The sequence below is a fragment of the Hipposideros armiger genome, unplaced genomic scaffold (genome assembly GCF_001890085.2).
Source record: "Hipposideros armiger isolate ML-2016 unplaced genomic scaffold, ASM189008v1 scaffold_42, whole genome shotgun sequence".
Taxonomy (NCBI): domain Eukaryota; kingdom Metazoa; phylum Chordata; class Mammalia; order Chiroptera; family Hipposideridae; genus Hipposideros; species Hipposideros armiger.
This window is the reverse complement of record NW_017731392.1, coordinates 5,037,344-5,055,366: the sequence shown is the minus strand read 5'-3', so window position 1 is coordinate 5,055,366 and position 18,023 is coordinate 5,037,344. Positions and strand designations below refer to the sequence as shown.

Below are 18,023 nucleotides of genomic sequence, written 5' to 3'. Positions count from 1 at the left end.
AGCGGAGGACAGAGCTGAGCCAAAGGCCCAGCACCCGCCCCGGACCCGCGGCGGCGCCCCCAGTCGAGAGGCAGCACCGCGGGGCCAACCTCCACAATAACAGGGGGGAGGGGAGGGGCTCGCGCTCCCGCCCTAGAGCCCGCCCCGGGGAGGGTGTGTGAGGAGGTGCGGGCGCGTGCACTCCGGCCCGAGCCCCGGAGAGCCCGCCCGGAGGTCGCGCGCGCCCGCCCGCACTCCGGGGGGTGGGGGAGGGGGGGACGCTCGAGCCAAGGAGGGCGTGCGGGCCGGAGCAGCAATTGCCTCTCCCCCCGTTCCCTCCCACGTCCGGGGCGGCCGGCAGCGGGGTGGCCCGAGAGCCGGAGGCGGCCGGGAGAGAGTCTCACCTACACAGTGAATGAGCTTGTGGCGCCACGAGTCCAGTTCTTGCCGAAAGCCGCGTCTCTCAACGGAGCATTGCTGCCGCCTACACACCCTCGCCATCTTCTGCCGCCCGCCCGGCCCTGCCTCCACCGCGGCCCCGCGCACGCCCAGCCGCGTCGCCCGGGGCCGCGCACGCACCCGCGGCCTGGGCGTCGCGCCTCCCGCCGGGGGCGGCGCGGGGGCAGGGCCAGCCTCACCTCCTCTTGGCCCTGGCGGCGACCTGTGGGCGCACCTGCCGGGCACACTGCGTGGCGCGGCCGGCGGGGCTGCAGTCGCCGCGGTCTCTGGCGGCGGCTGCCGCCTCCTCTCGCCGCCCAGGAAGGCGCCTTCCCACGGCCGGAGCTCAGTCCCTGCGACCCTGTGCCGCCGCCACACTGTCCCCCAAACCACGGCTGCCCTTTCCTTTCCCTTCTCGGGGCTTTTTGTTTCTTAAACCAGCCCAATTTATTACTTCCAACCTGCCTATCGCCCGGCACCAACTGTTGCAAGTTCCGTGGTAACTGTTTTTCTGAACTTCTCGGTCGAAACTGCTCCTCCCGGGAACCTGTTTAAGAAGCAGAATTAAGAATAAATGCCCGGATGCCGGCGGAGGCACTAAGCCCTAAAGTTTTAAAAGGTAAAAGGGTACATTTTTAAAAAGTCATTAGAAGACTTAGACAACATTCGTAAACCCAGTAAAAACCGAAATCAAGCGTTTTAATTTAAATAAAAACTAGGAGGTTTCTACTAGCAAAACTGATCATAGGTGAAATTCTCGAGTTGGCGAATTGAGAACCGTTTCTGTGTGTGTGCTGTGGCGGAAGTCTTAATCTTTTGCTAAAATGAGAATGGCATTTCAAACGAAGGCTTAATAGCACTTAAAGCATAGTGTTGGAAATGTCTTTATTCCGTATTTCATGAAATATTTGCAAAGGAGTTTTCAGGTGAAACCTGGAATAATTAAATCACCCTGCGTAGGGCACTCCCTGTTTCATTTAAACATAATGCTGATTTTAATTACTTGACTGTTATTAGAAAAAGAAAAAAGAACGAAAGGGGAAAGGAGAAGGGGGGGGGTAACTGAATACAAAACCAAAAGAAAAAAAAGGAAAATAGACTTCCTCTTTACCAATAGGCCCAGTACCTAGGATTCTGGCTTCTTGCCCACCTTTGGGGTTTAAGATTAAGGACGGTGCATTCCTGCTTTTAGATATTTAAATTTAAATTTGAAGAGTTAATTTTAATTACTGTAGGTAAAACAAATTTGTTAAATACTTGGCATCAAGGATCCCACTGGTGTATTGATTTTCAAAGGTAGTGGTCTTTTGTTCTTTGAGCCACATACTTGTGGACTGGCGTGTCTATCCATAAGAAATGGACTGAATGGGCCTCTTCGTAGGAGTGGTTTGAGGTGTATGAATAGAAAGTCACCTTCTGCTCCCCAAATCTTAACCAATGATTTTAATACAATACTCCAAAGTCCACAGTATTTCATTGGTTTAAGAGTACTGTCAAATGACAAGCTATTAAGTCAGGAAGTATTGAATTTCTGTGTACATAAAACTATTCTGAATGGTGAGGGGAGAGGACAAATATGAGATAAAAAACTGCTGTGGATAGCCATCCTGCACGTACGACAGCCGAACATCTTGTTGTCAACCTGAAACTTCCTTTCTTCACCGCTAGGTGGTAGGTTTGAGTCTTTTGTAGCTTTTAACCAAGTTTCTATGATTTTTGGAGGAAGTACGTTTCGTCACGTTTCAAATAAATGAACACCATGTAACTCTGAAATGGGTTAATAATGAGTGTATTTTCCAATGCCCCTATATATTTTGTTTAAAGATAATCAAACCAAGGGTACTACTTCCTCAACATAATCTCTTAAAGAGTCAAATGAAGAGATTAAGAGGATCCTAGAGGCTTCAAAGATCAACTCTAATATGAGGTATGGATTCTCCTGAAGAATGGAAAGCCCAGACAAGTAAAATGACTTGACCACGGTTACATCGCTGCTAGTAGAGGCAGGGTAACAAAAGCCAGAAGACAGTTTTCCCAATTCCCAATTCAATGCCGTTTCCACTACTCCACTTTGAATTGCAATTATTGCTTCATTTATTTTAGTTGGGAACCAAAATAGTTGACCTCTTACACATGCCTGTTTGTAAGAAAGGATAGTTCTTTTGATTAGGCCTTCCTGAGCTCCCATCTGCTTGACCAGTCTGCAAGAAAACAAGATGCTTGTGTAGTTTGGAGTCAATCTGTGACAATATGAACGAATGACAGCAATGATTGTGGCCTGTGAAAATAGTATTCGGTAAGTCATGTGCTGTATCTCTCATAGTGGGCAGATGATAGAAATGGAGCAGAAAAAAGGTGAGCCATAGGACTGGTTGGTCAATATTACATCAACCTTGTGTCTGATTAGTTGGAAATGGCATGTAACAGGGAAATGACCACAGATAAATGGGAGGATGAAATGGATTGGGGCTTTCTAAGGAAGAAAAAGCATTCAACTAAACGACATTTTTTTTAAAAAAACACACATAATCCATAATCAACTTTTAATGAATTCCAATAAGTAACAGATACTTTTTAAAGCACTTTTCATGGATTATGTCATTTATTTATTTCTCATAGCAACCCAATCAAGTATCCCCATTCTATAACAGAGCACAGAGAGGTTAAGTAATTTGCCTAAGATCCCACAGGTTGTAGTAAATTTGGATTCGAACCCAGGCAATCCGGGGCAGAGCCAGTCTTTAACCTTCACACTATTTTGCCTGCTATACAATTAAGAGAAATGGGACCTTGAGTGAGAGACAGACCTGGACAGACAGAAGGGAAGCCCTGTCACTTGGAGCTACTCCTCTAGTGGCTCTTGCTCAGTAAGACTTTCAGAGTTCCTCTCTTCTCAATCTGTCTGCCTGTGTGCCACTGGCCTAGAAAACTTTATGGCTTTATGTTGTATGTGTGTTAAACTTATTTTTCTTTTAAAGTTTTATTGAGATATGTTTGACATACTATAAAATTCACCCATTAAAGTATACACTTCAGTGGTTTTCAGGATATTCACAAAGTTGTGCAACCATCACCACAATCACTTTTAGAACATTTTCATCAGCCAAAAAGAAACTCCATATCCATTAGCAGTCTCCTCCCTTCCCCCTATCTACTCAACCCCTGAAAACAATCTACTTTCTATCTCTGTGAATTTCCTTATTCTGGACATTTCATATAAGTGAAATCATGAAATTTGTGGTCTTTAATGACTGGTTACTTTCACTGAGCACAGTATTTTCAAGGTTCATCCATGTTGTAGCATGTGTCAATACTTACTTCCTTTTGCTTGCCAAATATTTCATCATATAGATATACAACATTTTCTTTATTCCGGTTGATAGATATTTTTACTATTTTCACTCTTTTACTATTATAAATAATGCTGCTATTAAAATTTGTATACAAGATTTTGTGTGAACATACATTTTCACGTTTCATATGAATACATATCTATTTTGAAATAATTTCAAATTACAGAAAAGTTACAAGGATGCCCATATACCCTTCACTTACATTCTCCAGTAGTTAGTATTTTACATTTGCTTTCACGCTATCCAGTTTTGTTCTTGCTGAGTCTTTTTATAAGCAATCTGATAGAAAGCTACAGACTCGATTCCCTATTACCCTTAAATATGCAGTGTGTATATCCACAAAACAAAGACATTCTCTGTCATAACCATGATATAGCCCTCCAAGTCAGGAAATCTACATTGATGATACACAGACTCCATTAAAATTTCACTCTCTGACCCAACAATGTCTCTTTTCCTTCTCTGGGCCAAAATCCTACCCAGGAACTTACAATGAATTTAATTGCCGTGTATCAGTCTCCTTGAATCTGGAACAATTCCTGTCTTTCCTTGTTGTGTTTTATGACCTTGACAGTTTCAAAATGAACAGGACTTTTATTTGTGGGATGATCCTCAGTTGGATCCATCCAGTGTCCCTCATGACTACAGTCAGGTCATACATTTTGACAGGAAAACCATAGAAATGAGGCTTGGCTTTTAGTGCATCTCATTGGGGGGCTCACGATGTCAACTCTTCACACTGTGATGCAAACTTGGCTCATCTAGTCAAGCGTTTTTTTCCACCATAAAATACCATTGTTTCCTTTGTACTTGAGAAATATTTTGTAGGGAGATATTCTGAGATCATACCAATAGCCTGTCCTTCACTTCACCTACCAACCAGCCTTAACATCATTAATAGTGCCTGCTTGAATCACTCATCACAAACAACATTGATGGTAAAATAGTGGTTTTTCTTATGACATCATTTCTTCTGTATTTACTAGTAGTTAACATTCTAATATAAGGAAGAGTTTTCCCTTCTCCCCTTGTGTTTATTTATTCACTTACGTCTCTCAATATGAACTCGTGGACTTCTACTTCATTCAATGGGTTGTAATGTGTTGCTGTGGTTATTTATTCTCAAATTGTCCTAGATTTGGCAAGCTAACTTCTTTGTCCTGTTGGCATGTCCCCATCATTCTGTAAGCATTTCCTTACTTTCTGGTACAACTAGACATTTGAGGCTCATTTTGTATTTTTAACAGATGCTTGACAGACTGGCAAAAGATATTTGCAACATCTAAAACCAACAAAAAATATCTAACCTATACAGGGAAATATTTCAAATCAAGAAAAATATCGGTAACCCAATAAAAAAAATGCAAAAAGAAACAATCAGGAAATTCAAAAGTGAGAAAACCATATGGCCCACAGGCATGTGAAGAAATGCTCAATTTCACTAGTAATCAGAGAAACACAAAATAAACCTGAGATGAACCCCCAAGTTGGCAAGGTTGTTAGAAGTAGGAACCCTACGTGAGAGTGTGGAAGAGCATAGCTACCCCTAAGTGCAAACTGGCCATATAGGCCTGCACACACCCCATGGTCCAGGGTCTTAGAATCTGAAACAAGGATATAAATTTGAGTAGTCCCTTAGCTCCGGAGATGATTCCAAGAAAGGTCAGCAGGGAGTAGGGAAGTGCAGAGCAGGCCCCAGGAGCCAGTGAAAGCCCTCAGGTACAGAGATTTAGGTGCTGGCAGATGGAAATCTTGGTCAGCTCTATACCAAAATGGTCAAGTCTGAGGTCATGTGAGTGAGGTAGTAAAACAGAATCTGCTGTAACTGGTAATCCTGCTGCATTCTGGCCATCAGAATGTGGGCATGAGCGACGTATGCCGCTGATGTTAAGTAGAATTTTAAGTTTATGAGATATTTTCCCAAATGACAATAGAATTAATTGACTAATTAAAATATTAGTAGTTTCAAGAGGATGTAGGGATAAAATTTAAAGATCTTTAACTTTATTTTTAAAAAGGACTGAATGAGCCTTTTTTCCATAAACCTGTGATACTATAGTCTATGCTGATCTATATTTACCTGAACACATGGTATTTTGTTCTGGTTTTCAGGAAAAAACAAACAAAACAATTCGCTATTGTCCTTGTTAGGTGACTGTAAGAAAAAGATTAAAAAAAAAGAATAATCAGAAAGGAGTTATTTATAACTAGGTAGAAAATGAAGGTTGTTTCCATGGAAAATGTGTTTCCATTTTGAAGCCCGAAAAGGTATAAAATGCATCTGAGTTAGGCAAAATGAAAGTGTTTAAAACCAAAGGATGTCCTCAAGGAAAGTTTAGTTTACATAAGAAAAAAAGTTTGGTAAAATCAGAAACTATTCTTGCTGAACTTTAGCAAACTGTGCATTTTAAAGTTTATATCTGATAATTTTCCCATCTAACAAAAACAACTCCTCATTACTGAGCAACCAACCACTCTAACTTGTTTTCATTTAATCTTTTAAAAGATTGATTATTTAAAGCCTACTATGTGCCAGCTACCCAAACGAAAGGGTTACTTGTTCTGGTCAATGAACTAATTGTGAGCAGAAGGGATACATAAGATACCCAGGCCAGGTCATTGTTATGGGTCTGAAGATGCAGGTGCAGCGTTGTTAGAGATTTAGATCAACTTCAAGGATGGCAGCAGAACAGATAGAGCTGGGCATAGAATTCACATCTGCTTACTCTTCATACAATGGTCTTCCAACGCTGGCCTCTAGCAGTACTAGATACAACGTGATGTGATGTTAGGTTATCAGGAAGAGATGTTTCATCATTGTGGGTGAATCTTAATTATGTTCCTTACATATAATACAGTAATTATTACTGTAAAAAATAATACAGATACCTTAAGTACCTATCAGTTTCGGAAAAAAATCAGAGTAACATATGTACCTGTGGAATAGTGATATGAGCTACTGTTTACTGAGGGAGGACTCCAAGCTAAATCCTGAGCTAAGCACTTTACCATCTTTATTTTATTTAATACTTAAAATAATTCTACAAGATAGGTACTTTTTACTTTTTATCTCATTTTAGAGATCAGGAAAATAAAGCACATCGAGTTTAAATACCTTACTCAAATTCACACAACATGTTATATACAAGAATTTGAACCCAAGAGATTCCAGTAATTTGGTTTTTCTCTTTTTTTCACTGTAGTGCCTCACAGATCAAGGTAAATATCTTTTCAAAAGTTCAAGCTCTATTATTTGTCACTAAAGTGGTGTTATGCTGAATGTCTTCAACAATTACATATGCTTATGACTCATTATTTTGCCAGCAGCACAGACCTATCATTTCTTCTCAAGCATTGTCATGTTGATCCAATAACAGTTCTTCCCAAATCAGTTGAAATGCAGAAATAACAAATTCCAAGGCACACATGGTGGAGGACTTGAAATACTATAGATACAGTACAACATAAAACAAAGAACAGTTCATCTATTCATGGAATGGGTGACATTTCATATTCAGAAAAGAAAGAATAAGTATACTAAAGTGATGAATGACATCTCAATCTTTTCCTCCCATTCACTTAAAAAAGAAGAAAACAATCTCCACAAGTTGCTTGCAGTTGATGTCACCTTAGCATAAAAAATCCCGCTTAGAACTCTTATTGAATATTGCTCTGTACATCTCTCTGAAAGCTTTTATTCTTCTGTCAGATTCTTCTTGACAGACACTCTTCTAGATGCTGTGTTAATGATGCCAATAAACTCTAGATGTTCCAAACAGATAATGATGCTGCTGCACAAATGCTCTTTCATATTGTCTGACACTATTAATTCTGGAAAACTCTATTGGTCAGTTCTTTGATCTATTACCCTTTCAGAAAGTTGAGGATCAGTCATCATTAAACCTTTGAAATCTATTGGACATTTTCTTTGGTAAGCAATTTGCTTTATGACCTTCAACAAATCACTCAATTCTCTAGCCCTCATTTTCTACTTCTATAAAAGGAGATGGTTGGATTAGGTATTCTGAAGTTACCTTAGAGTTTGTTGTCTAAGTTATTAGAATTCATCAATGTCAAATGCCTGAAAGTTTCAAACAAATAATTTCACATGATCTATCCTTCTATTTATTTAGGGCTTTAAAAATTGATCTCTTAATACTCTGTAGTTTTCAATGTAGAGTTTCACATATCTTTCATTATATGTATTCCTAAGTATTTGATTTTAGATGATAAATGAGATAGTTTAAATAATTTTATTGTGTATTTGTTTAATGCTGGTACATAAATATAATTTTTTAAAAATAAGCTTTTTGTTTTGGAGTAATTTTAGATTTACAGAAAAGTTGCAATGTTAATGTGACCATGGTACATTTGTCAAAACTAAGAAATTAACATTAAAACAATACTATTAACTAAACTACAGACTTCATTTTGATTTCAGCGAATTTTCTACTAATGCCCTTTTTCTGTTCCAGGGTCTAGTTAAGAATGCTACATTGGGGCTGGCCGAGTGGCTCATGTGTTGAGAGTTGGCTTGGGACACCAGCTCTGAGCAGCAGGGCCCTGGTTCAGATCCCACATGAGGGCCAGTGACACTGCCCTCTACAGCTAAGATGGTGAACAACAGCTCGACCTTGAGCTGGGCTGCCATGAGTCGCTGGGGAAGGCGTAGGCTGCAGCCCCTGCTGCAGTGAGTTGCCATGGGCTACTGTGAGTGGCCAGCAGCTGGCATGAGCGGCCAGCAGCTGGTGTGAGCTGCCAAGAGCCACTGTGAGCAGACGTCCAAAGGCTGGCAACCAATCTGCCTCACCCGGGAAGAGCACAAGGATCATACTAACATGGGCCAGTGAAGCGACGTCCTCCACAACTAGACTGAAGAACAAAAGGACAGCAACTTGTCTGTTCCCCTTCCCCGATTCCCCAATAAAATACCTTTAAAAAAAAAAAGAATGCTACATCACATTTAGTCATTGTCTCCTCTAGTCAGCGACAGACTTTCCTTGCTCTTTATGACCTTGAAATGTTTGAAGAGTGTTGGTCAGGTGTTTTTTAGAGTGTTCATCAGTTTAGGTTTGTCTGGTAAGTTTTCATGATTCGACTGCGGTTATGGGACTTGGGGAGGAAGACCACAGATGTGGTGCTTTTCTTACTGCATCATGCCGAGGAGTACGTGACGTCAATGTGACCTGTCATGAGGTAATGCAAACTTTGATCACTTCATTAAGATGACACCTGCCAGATTTGTTTATTCTTATCTGTTGATGACATTTAGGTTACTTTTTTTTTAGTGTAGGGATTGTATTAGTTTGTGAGGGCTGCCATAACAAATATCACAGACTGGGTGGCTTAAACCACAGAAATTTAGTTTCTCACAGCTCTTGAGGCTTCCCACAAATTTGGATATGTTGTGTTTTTAGTTTGATTAAGTTCAATGTGTTTTCTAATTTCTTTTATTGATTTCCAATTTTATTCCATAGTAGTCAGAGACATATGGTATGATTATAATTCTTTAAATGTATTGAGACTTGTTTTATGGCCCAGAATATGGTCAGTCTTGGTAAATGTTAAATGTGCTCCTGAGAAAAATGTATATTCTGCTATTGTTGGGCGGAGTCAAATAAGTTGATAGTGTTGCTTGAGTCTGCTATATTTTCGCTTATTTTCCCTGTATTTAATTATTGAATCTACTTAATTATTAAGAGCGAGGTACCCTAGAAGAGTATTGAAATCTCTGATCATAATTGTGGGTTTGTCCATTTGTCTTATGGTCTTGGTCTTCACATGTCCAAAATTGTTGCCAAATATTGTTTATAAAGGACCATATATACTGCAGGTAATGTTATCTTACATCTTTGAAAATTCTCCCTTTTATTTTTCGGCTGATAGAGGAAGCTGATCATATCATTTCAATATGGGCCTGAGTGTTGAGGGTAGAGTGGATATAGTGAAAGTGGGTTACAGTTTTGTTTAGATTTAGCCTATCTCTGATTTGTTCTCTTTCCTAGGGAAAGATCTTCCAGGGCTTTAATTGAGAAACAGGAGTTGATTTGTTTTCTGGAGATTAAGTTCTGCCCTTAAGAGGTCTTCAGTTGAGTTCTCAGTTTCTCGCACCAAGCAGCTTCAAAATTTGTCACACATCTTAAGGGGATATGGAGAGTAGATGTCTCAATTTGAACCCTGAAATATCCAATTTACCTCCCTACAGACCAACTTACATACCAAAATCTCTGCTGATTTCCTGTTTTTTGCCCTGGGACCTTCTACCCCAGGGCCAACCCTGGATTCTCAGACTCCAGGGCAAAAATACCTATAGATCCTCAGTGTCATTCCCTCTAAGACCTGTCAGCTCTTATTTATTTTAGTTTCAGTCCCCTGCTATTGGTAGATACTGTGTTATGCCTTTCTTTCAAATTTATATCGGAATCTTTACTGAGATGTATTCTTTACCTTGTTTACTGTGGTTTCATTATTTTTAGAATATATATCTGAATCAGTTTTCAAATGCATATTTTACCTTGTTTACTGTTACTATCCTGAACACATGAATCAATTTTCAAAGAAAAGAAAAAACATTTTTCAGGCCTTTGACTTCTGTCACTAAAGGAGGCTAGATACTATAAAGCACGCCTTACTCCGAAACAAAAATATTCCGGAAGAGGTTAACTTTTTAATATATCACAGGACTTGCAATAAATAAAGAAAAATCTTCAAGAGTTCCTAGTAAAAAGTACTGAAACCAGTACTGATGGGAGCCTGAGTAGCAAGAAGCTTGGAGGTTGGTATTGCCCTAAGGCTAAGTGTAGATATATCAGTGTGTCAATTGATCAAAGTTCTAAATAGGCTTTTTGAACCTGTGATTCCTAAGTAAGGAAGGATGTTTGAAAAAAGCTGAAGTAGTCCCAGGATGGTAGTTCCTCTAAGCTCCTAGTAGAAGAATAAAAAAAATCCCCAATTTAGGCCTGTGGGATCCCCAAAGATAAATATGTATGATCTTATAATCAGAGATCAGCAAACAGAAAATAAGCCATAATGACTACGAGTTAGAACAACAAACAACAGAATTATAAAATCAAAATGTAAAATAAGTTTGTATGAAATACTGGAAAAAATTTTAAATGGAATTACAAAACTGATGAAGCAACTATCACAAGTGACTGGGAATTTTTGAAATAAAAATAAATAGGGTACTTTAAAAAATAAAAATATAATTGTTGACATTTTAAAACTTCATAAAGCCATGAATCAAACAGCAGATCAGACATGGATGTTAAGAATGTAATAGACGTTGGATCTAAATAAGTTACCCAGAATATAATACAGGAAAACAAGGTGATAGAAATTATGAAAGTGGGATTGAGAGACATGGAAAATAGAATAATAAATCTAATTGATGGATTTCTGGGGGACAAATTATGAGACTAAAGAAGAAGAAATATTTGAGTTAATGGATGATAATTTTTCAATTCTGATAAAGGATGTAAATCCATAAATACCTAAAACATGATTTATAGCAAACTTGATAAATAAAAAGAACTCTAGACCTGGATACTTTATAGTAAAACTCCAGAACACAAAGATAAAAATACTTTAAAAGCAACTTAAGAGAAAAACGTTATCTATAAATGAATGACAATATGACTAATTGCAGACTTCACAATTCAGGTTAAAAAATATATATTTATTGATAATATCTTCAAAGTGCTGAAAGAACATAACTGTCAACCTGAAATTAGAAAATAATTGTCCACCTCAAATTACGTACCGCCCATTGTCTTTCAAGAATGAGGGCAGAATAAAGCTACTTTGAGATCAGCATTTGATAGAACCTGCCACCAGATCTTCACTGAAAGAACCTCTACAAAATAACTTATTTTAGAAGAAAAATGATCTCAGAACAAAGACCTGAGATCCAACAAGTAATAATGAGCAAAGAAATTGGTAAACCTGTAGATAACATTAAATAAGCATTATTTATAGGAAGTAAAAATTGTTATAATGTCCAATTTGTGTGTTTTTTAAAGGACTGAATGAAAATACTGGATAATAATTTATGAGTTAGTGAATTATTTAGAGGTATTCTAAAGACTTTATTATTTGGCAGAGGAGCAGATATGAACTATAGAATTGTTGCTATAAGTAGGCATGTTAAACTTTTCAAGACTAACTCGTAAAAGAATGGAAATAGAGTGTAGACCTTAAAAATTTGTAGAGAAGTAAGATGAAATAAAACAAAAAAGCATATGAAAACAACTTTAATGCTTTTAAAGGAAAAATAAGAAAATTATGTAAAAGCAAAACATACAGTGAAATATTAGACAATAGAAACAAATTCAGATATACCAACATCATAATAAATGTAATTAGACTAAAATATCAGTTAAATTCAGAGATTGTCAGATTATTATTTTTTAAAAAAAGAATGTCCAGGCTTTCCAGTTCTGTCCGTAATGGAGTAATTTGTATTAGACTTACTCTCCCACCACATACAGCTATAAAATTGGCAAAATATATGAAGCAACTGTTTTTAGGCATTGAACAACAGACAGTGCTTATCTGTGATGTTTGACAAAATAAAAATACATGAGGTGAGCTCCACATTCAACACAACTTTCTGCCTGGGCACCGTTTCCAAATCACAGTGCAGGGAGGTGGAACCTAAGCAGAGCATATGTTGCTGAGCTGAGGAGGCAGAGATCAGAGCTCCAGACTACTGAAGTGGCTGTGATTTGTGAGACAGGATAGAACAGAGGATAGATATGCCCAAAAAAGTAGCTCAGAAAATATACAAAAGGATTCCCTTAATGGAAATCGAACCTTTGGCTGAATGCTAACCTGCACGTGCACAGGGCCTTGGAGAAAACAGCTACTGATTGATGGATTGTAAGAACAGAGATCCCTGGAGTCACAAAGTACTGGGAGATATTAGAGTTCTGACCAGAAAAAGTTGAGAGACCTTGATGTTTCCTCTGAGGCTTGAGTTTGGATCCCAAAACTTGCATGCCTTAGGACCAGGGCTATTTTAGTTGTCGAAAAAGGGAACTCTAGACCAGCCCTGAAAAAATTTAAAAAACAAAGCTTTGACACAAGCAAGCTAATCCAAATTAAATTAATTGACTTCCAGGGAAAGAAAATAATAATTCTAGCATTTTTTAAAGGAAGATAACAAAATCCAGATGCTGTACAATGTAGTATCCACAATGTACAACATTCAATAAAAATTACCAGATGTGAGAAGGAGAATGTGATAAATCACTAGGAGGGAAAGACAAAAAAGAGAAACATATCCGGAGATGGCAGAGGTTTTTAAAGGACCTCCCAATAGGTTTATAAATATGTGAACTCCATGACAGTTAAAAGCCACGCCTTTTCCCAAGGAAGCAGTATGAGGTAATGGCGAGGAGTACAGGCTGTGGTGTTAAGTACATACCTGGGTTCAAATCTCAGACCTGACATTTGCTAATTGCATAAAATTTCGAAAGGTATTTAATTTGTTTGAGCCCTGTTTTACTTAACTTTAAAGTGGAAAAAAAGACTATCTCCCCCAAAGAATTGTCCTAGGATTAAGTGAGATAGTATACAAGAAGTAAGCATGTAACACGTAAGAGCTCGGTATCATTACTTATAACACAGCACAGACTGGCTTATTCTAAGTGTCCAATATTTTGAATGAGGAAAGGAATGAATGACTCCAGGGGCCATTGTCAAGCCCAGTGGCACTCATGTCTGGTCTGAATGTTGGCAACCAGCTGGGATTAGTGGGTTTGGTGGGCATTATGTTGTCAAATCCACTCAAGGCATCAAACGACTGGCCCAATGGAGAAGGGGAGAGCAACACCTGTGGCCTCGCTTCTTGGGATGAGAAGACAGCCAAGAGCACAAGTTAAATCGAGTACTGACATTTCAGGCGCCACTTTAGGAGGGACTGTGCCCAGCCCAGCTGGAAGCACCTTGTTTATCTGTTGCTCTCTATTACTGATTAACAATAGGCACCCGTCTTGCCACACCCTCTTGCTCAAACAAAATTAAATTTAAAAATAACATGACTTCAGGAAGAACTGTACAAAGTGCAGGTACCTGGTCTGTGTGTAGGAGTTGGTGGAATGTAGGCAGCAATGATAGTTGGGAATCAGAAAACACTTTGTACCTGTTTACTTTGACAAAGAATCAGATCCCCCGGAGTGGAAGAAGACAGGAAGCCTTTAAATCTGGGTGCAGAAATCTGATGTGGGATCAAAACCTTATCACATGGAATCTGAACTTTTTATGTTATAAACTCTGTCCCTCGTGGAACGTCTTTCAGCCATGCCCAGGAAATGTCTGAAACTCAGAGGCTTAGTAAATTTGTGGGAAGAGTACTACGGGGAGGTTGGGGCCTTCAGTTTTAGTTTGGGCTTTACCATTAGCTCCTTGTGTATGTTCCTGATCTTCTGGGCCTCAGAGGTAGACCAACTAGATCAGCATTTCCCAGTGTCTCCCCAGGATGTTAACAGGTATTATGGAAAAAAGTGTTCTGTTAACCAGTATTTCCCAAACTGTCATATGTGAACCACTGGTATTAGATGAGATGACTTTAGGAAGTTTTTGGGTGACCTTGACATTTTTTTCATCCTAATTAAGTTTGGCAAATGATCCTAATTTTCCGTTTATAGTAGTGATCTCAAATGCCATCTAGAATGTTTCTTTTAAAAGGTGAGTGGATTTAAAGAAAAAGATTAAGTCAACAATAGTACAGATTGCAAATATTGACAGAAGGCATGCAGGTGGTACACAAATGACTGAAGTCTGAGAAAAGTTCTGTTAAACCAAATTAAACTGGCTAATTCATTCCAGAACATCTGAGAGATTGTGTCATGTTGGTGGACAATTTGTCTGTTCAAGAAGGGATTTGGCATCTAGCTTTTCTTTAACTTATGTGACTATAGGACCCCTTTTTAAAATAACGAAGCATCTTGTTGCAGTCTTACTCTGGAGATTTTACTTCAGGAAATACTGAAGAGAATTGGGGAGGTGGCTTTTAGAGCTGATCTTCTTAGGATCTTGATTTCTTCTTCTCCCCTATAAACCTGATGGAAAGTCTTAGAAAAGGGTAGAGGAATTGAGCTGGAAATGGCGATTTAAGGAGGTTTACATAATGGTTAAAAGCACATTCGTCCCTAAATGCAATGTGTTATACTGGATTGGATCCTGGAACAGAAAAAGGACATTAATTGGAAAAAAAAACTAATGACATCTAATCTGGAGCTTTGTTAATACTAGTTAAAACTAATGACATATGCCTGGAGTTTAGTTAATAATAATGTCCTAAGGTTGCTTTTTTAGTGTTGGCAATGTCCCGTGGTTATGGAACATGTTAACAAGAGGGGAACTAGGTACTGGCATCAGGAGTTGTGTCAGCAGGTGGTGGATGGAGCCGTGAGGTCCTGCAGGGAAATCCACCATGCCTGATAACCTTTTCCACTTACTCCTTTGCCTGGTCTTGCAGGGCTCAGCATGAGAGGACAAGGGCTAAGCTGAACTCAGGAGCAAGACGAATCATTCCCTCACCAAATCTTGGCTTAGGCCCTTCACATGCCTTTGTTGATACCAAATTTGGCCCAGGAAGGAGGCCCTGAAAACAGGGCAGGGCGGGAGGGCATTTTTTACCCTCCTCTCCCACATTCTGTTCTGGTTCCTCAGCTCTCCCAGCCACAGCTTATCCCCTACAACATTCCTCAACTTCACATTAAATTTAGGGCCAAAGTCCCCTTGGGGGCAGAGAGTACAGTTCTCCAGACCAAGGACCTGAGCATGCTCACCCATCTGAATGCAGAGAGCTGCAGGCAGGCAGGTCGTGGCCCTAAAATCTTCAGCAGGTGTTGCTGGACAAGGCAGATAGATTGGGGTAGGAATGTTCTGGCCGAGAGAGGCCATGGCTCTGTAACTCTGCTAACCTTCCCCAGAGTCTGTGTCTGGGTAATAAATGGGTGGAGAAGCAGAGAAGTAACTACTTACTTCCATGTGCGGACAGACTGGCATTTATTGCAGGCTTATCACAAAAGTCTACAAGTTATTATATTTCACAACAGTTTATGGGGACATGGAAGGAAAGCGAGACCTAAGAGAAACTGAAAGGGAGATAAGCATCAGCAAAAACAACAACAAAAAAATCATTTTTTGAAGGGCTTCTCCTAAGCGCACTTCCTAAAGAATTCTGGTTCACCCAAAACGTTAATACAGAATTTTTTTTTTTTTAAGATTTTTATTGGGGAATTGGGGGGATGGGAACAGCGCTAGGGAATTGGGGGAAGGGGAACAGACAAGTTGCTGTCATTTTTGTTCTTCAGTCTAGTTGTGGAGGACGCTGCTTCACTGGCCCAAGTTGACACCATCATTGCTCTCTTCCCGGGCGAGGCAGATCAGTCGCTGGCTTCTGGACGGCCGCTCACTGCGGCTACTGGCCGCTCATGCTGGCTGCTGGCTACATACGGTAGCCCATGGCAACCCACTGCCACAGGGGCTGCAGCCTACACTGTCGCCAGCGACTTATGGCAGCCCAGCTCCAGGATGAACTGTTGTTCAGCATCTTAGCTGTAGAGGGCAGTGTCACTGGCCCTCATATGTGGGATCCAAACTGGAGCCCTCTGGCATCCCAAGCCAGCTCTTAACCAACGTGCCACTCAGCGGGCCCCACACAGAGTCTTCAAGATAGAATATACTCTCATCATTATTCATGAACATGAATATATGTAATGCATGAGAGTGTCCTCAGGGTAGTATCAATGTGGGCGAAGGAGACGAAGGTGGGAAGGAAGGAGAAGGACAATAGGGAGACCTGGTTTGGACAATAAACTTGACTGGGAGGTAAAGGCTAAGAGTATTTAGAATCACATGTAGGCAAAATTTCACTATTTTTTCCAACTAGGTAGAGACGTGCTATTGCTTCTTTATATATTAATATGTGCCTAGCTACTTTACCAAATCCACATATTAATTTCAATACTTTTAACCAGTTCTTTTTGTTTTCTAGTACTAAAACAACATTATCTACAGATAATGATTTTTGTTTCATTTTTCAATGTTCATTCATTTCTATTTAATATCTTACTGCATTAGGAAGAATCTTCAAAACAGTAGATAATATTAATAGTGAACATCATTATTTTGAAAGGAATGCCTCTCATGTTTCTCCTTTAATGGCATTTAGTTTAGATTAATTGCTTTTTATCATCTCATACCATCTTCTCACAAACTGACTCATGTTTTCTCTTCTCTGCCAATTTAACTCCTACCCATTCTACAAAAATTATCTGAAGTCTCATTACTCTCACAGAGTGTGTCTATACAAAAACATGTGTAAATAAATACCCAGCTAACCTTAATGTAGTTTTTTACAGTTTACAAAAGACTTTCATATACATATTCTCATTTGATGCTCTTGACACACTATGGAGTAGGTATTGTTAGGATTTTCATTTTGGATATAAAAAAATTCAACCTTTGTGTGCCTAAGCAACTAGCCCTAGGACATACAGTTAAATTGACTACAGTTTTGCATTTTAGGGAAAATATTTTTATATTCCAAGAAATTGCAAGAGTTAAGACAGTCTAAAGTGTTGTATCCAACTTGTAAAATAAGGTATTGAAAAGCATTTCGGGCTCAGTAAAAGTCATTAGGCTCAACCCAAAATTCTGCCAACTGACTAAATCAGGAAATTTTGGGTAAAATTAGCAGCAGAAAATACACTTCCTCCAGGTTATTGCTGTTCACAGTGCTATCCATTCATTCTTGTCAGAAATATAAAGATCTGAAAAAAGATCTCACTAGTCATTTGTAAGGTTCAACATTAGTGCTACCCATTAGTTATTGATCCTGGGCTAGACTCCACATCTATCAGTTGGGTGAATGATGGGGTGAGGGAGGGGTGGTAATAGTCCCACTCTTGCCAACCTGCAGGACTATAATTGAGCCTGGAATAAGAAAGTATCAGAGACAGTCCTTCTAACTATAGTGGGTTGAAAAGGATTATTTTAACATTCTAATATAGGGATCATCTTCCAGTTAGAGCAGTTAGGTAATGAGCTCTTTGAAGTTGCATATCTGTCTTGTTTCCCTACCTACCTGCTTAGCCAAGCACCTATCACATTGTTGAGAACACTGTTTTAGTAAAGATTTGTACACTATTTTTATTGTAAAATATACATAAAATTTACCATTCGAATAATTTTTTATTAAATTATTTTTTATTATGAAATACACATTTTTAGAATTAGTTT

At 39.2% G+C, this 18,023-nt stretch overlaps 1 protein-coding gene and 1 long non-coding RNA gene across 5 annotated transcripts in view; one reads left to right on the top strand and one right to left on the bottom strand.

The window, feature by feature from the left end:
* The window catches only part of LCOR (ligand dependent nuclear receptor corepressor), a 144,118-nt gene extending 143,600 nt beyond the window's left edge, over nucleotides 1–518 (bottom strand). Inside the window, exon 1 of one of the 4 annotated variants that reach the window (XM_019639040.1) lies at nucleotides 384–518. The gene's annotated coding sequence lies outside the window, so the exon portion shown is untranslated. The remainder of the gene's footprint in view (nucleotides 1–383) is intronic. The other 3 variants (XM_019639045.1, XM_019639041.1, XM_019639042.1) reach the window with 3 other exon arrangements.
* A 430-nt stretch (nucleotides 519–948) lies between these two features.
* On the top strand, nucleotides 949–8,286 carry LOC109380936 (uncharacterized). The gene is made up of 3 exons (XR_002123584.1): nucleotides 949–1,036; nucleotides 2,588–2,713; nucleotides 8,246–8,286. It is a non-coding gene; the product is annotated as an uncharacterized LOC109380936 (long non-coding RNA).
* Nucleotides 8,287–18,023: the final 9,737 nt, after the last annotated feature.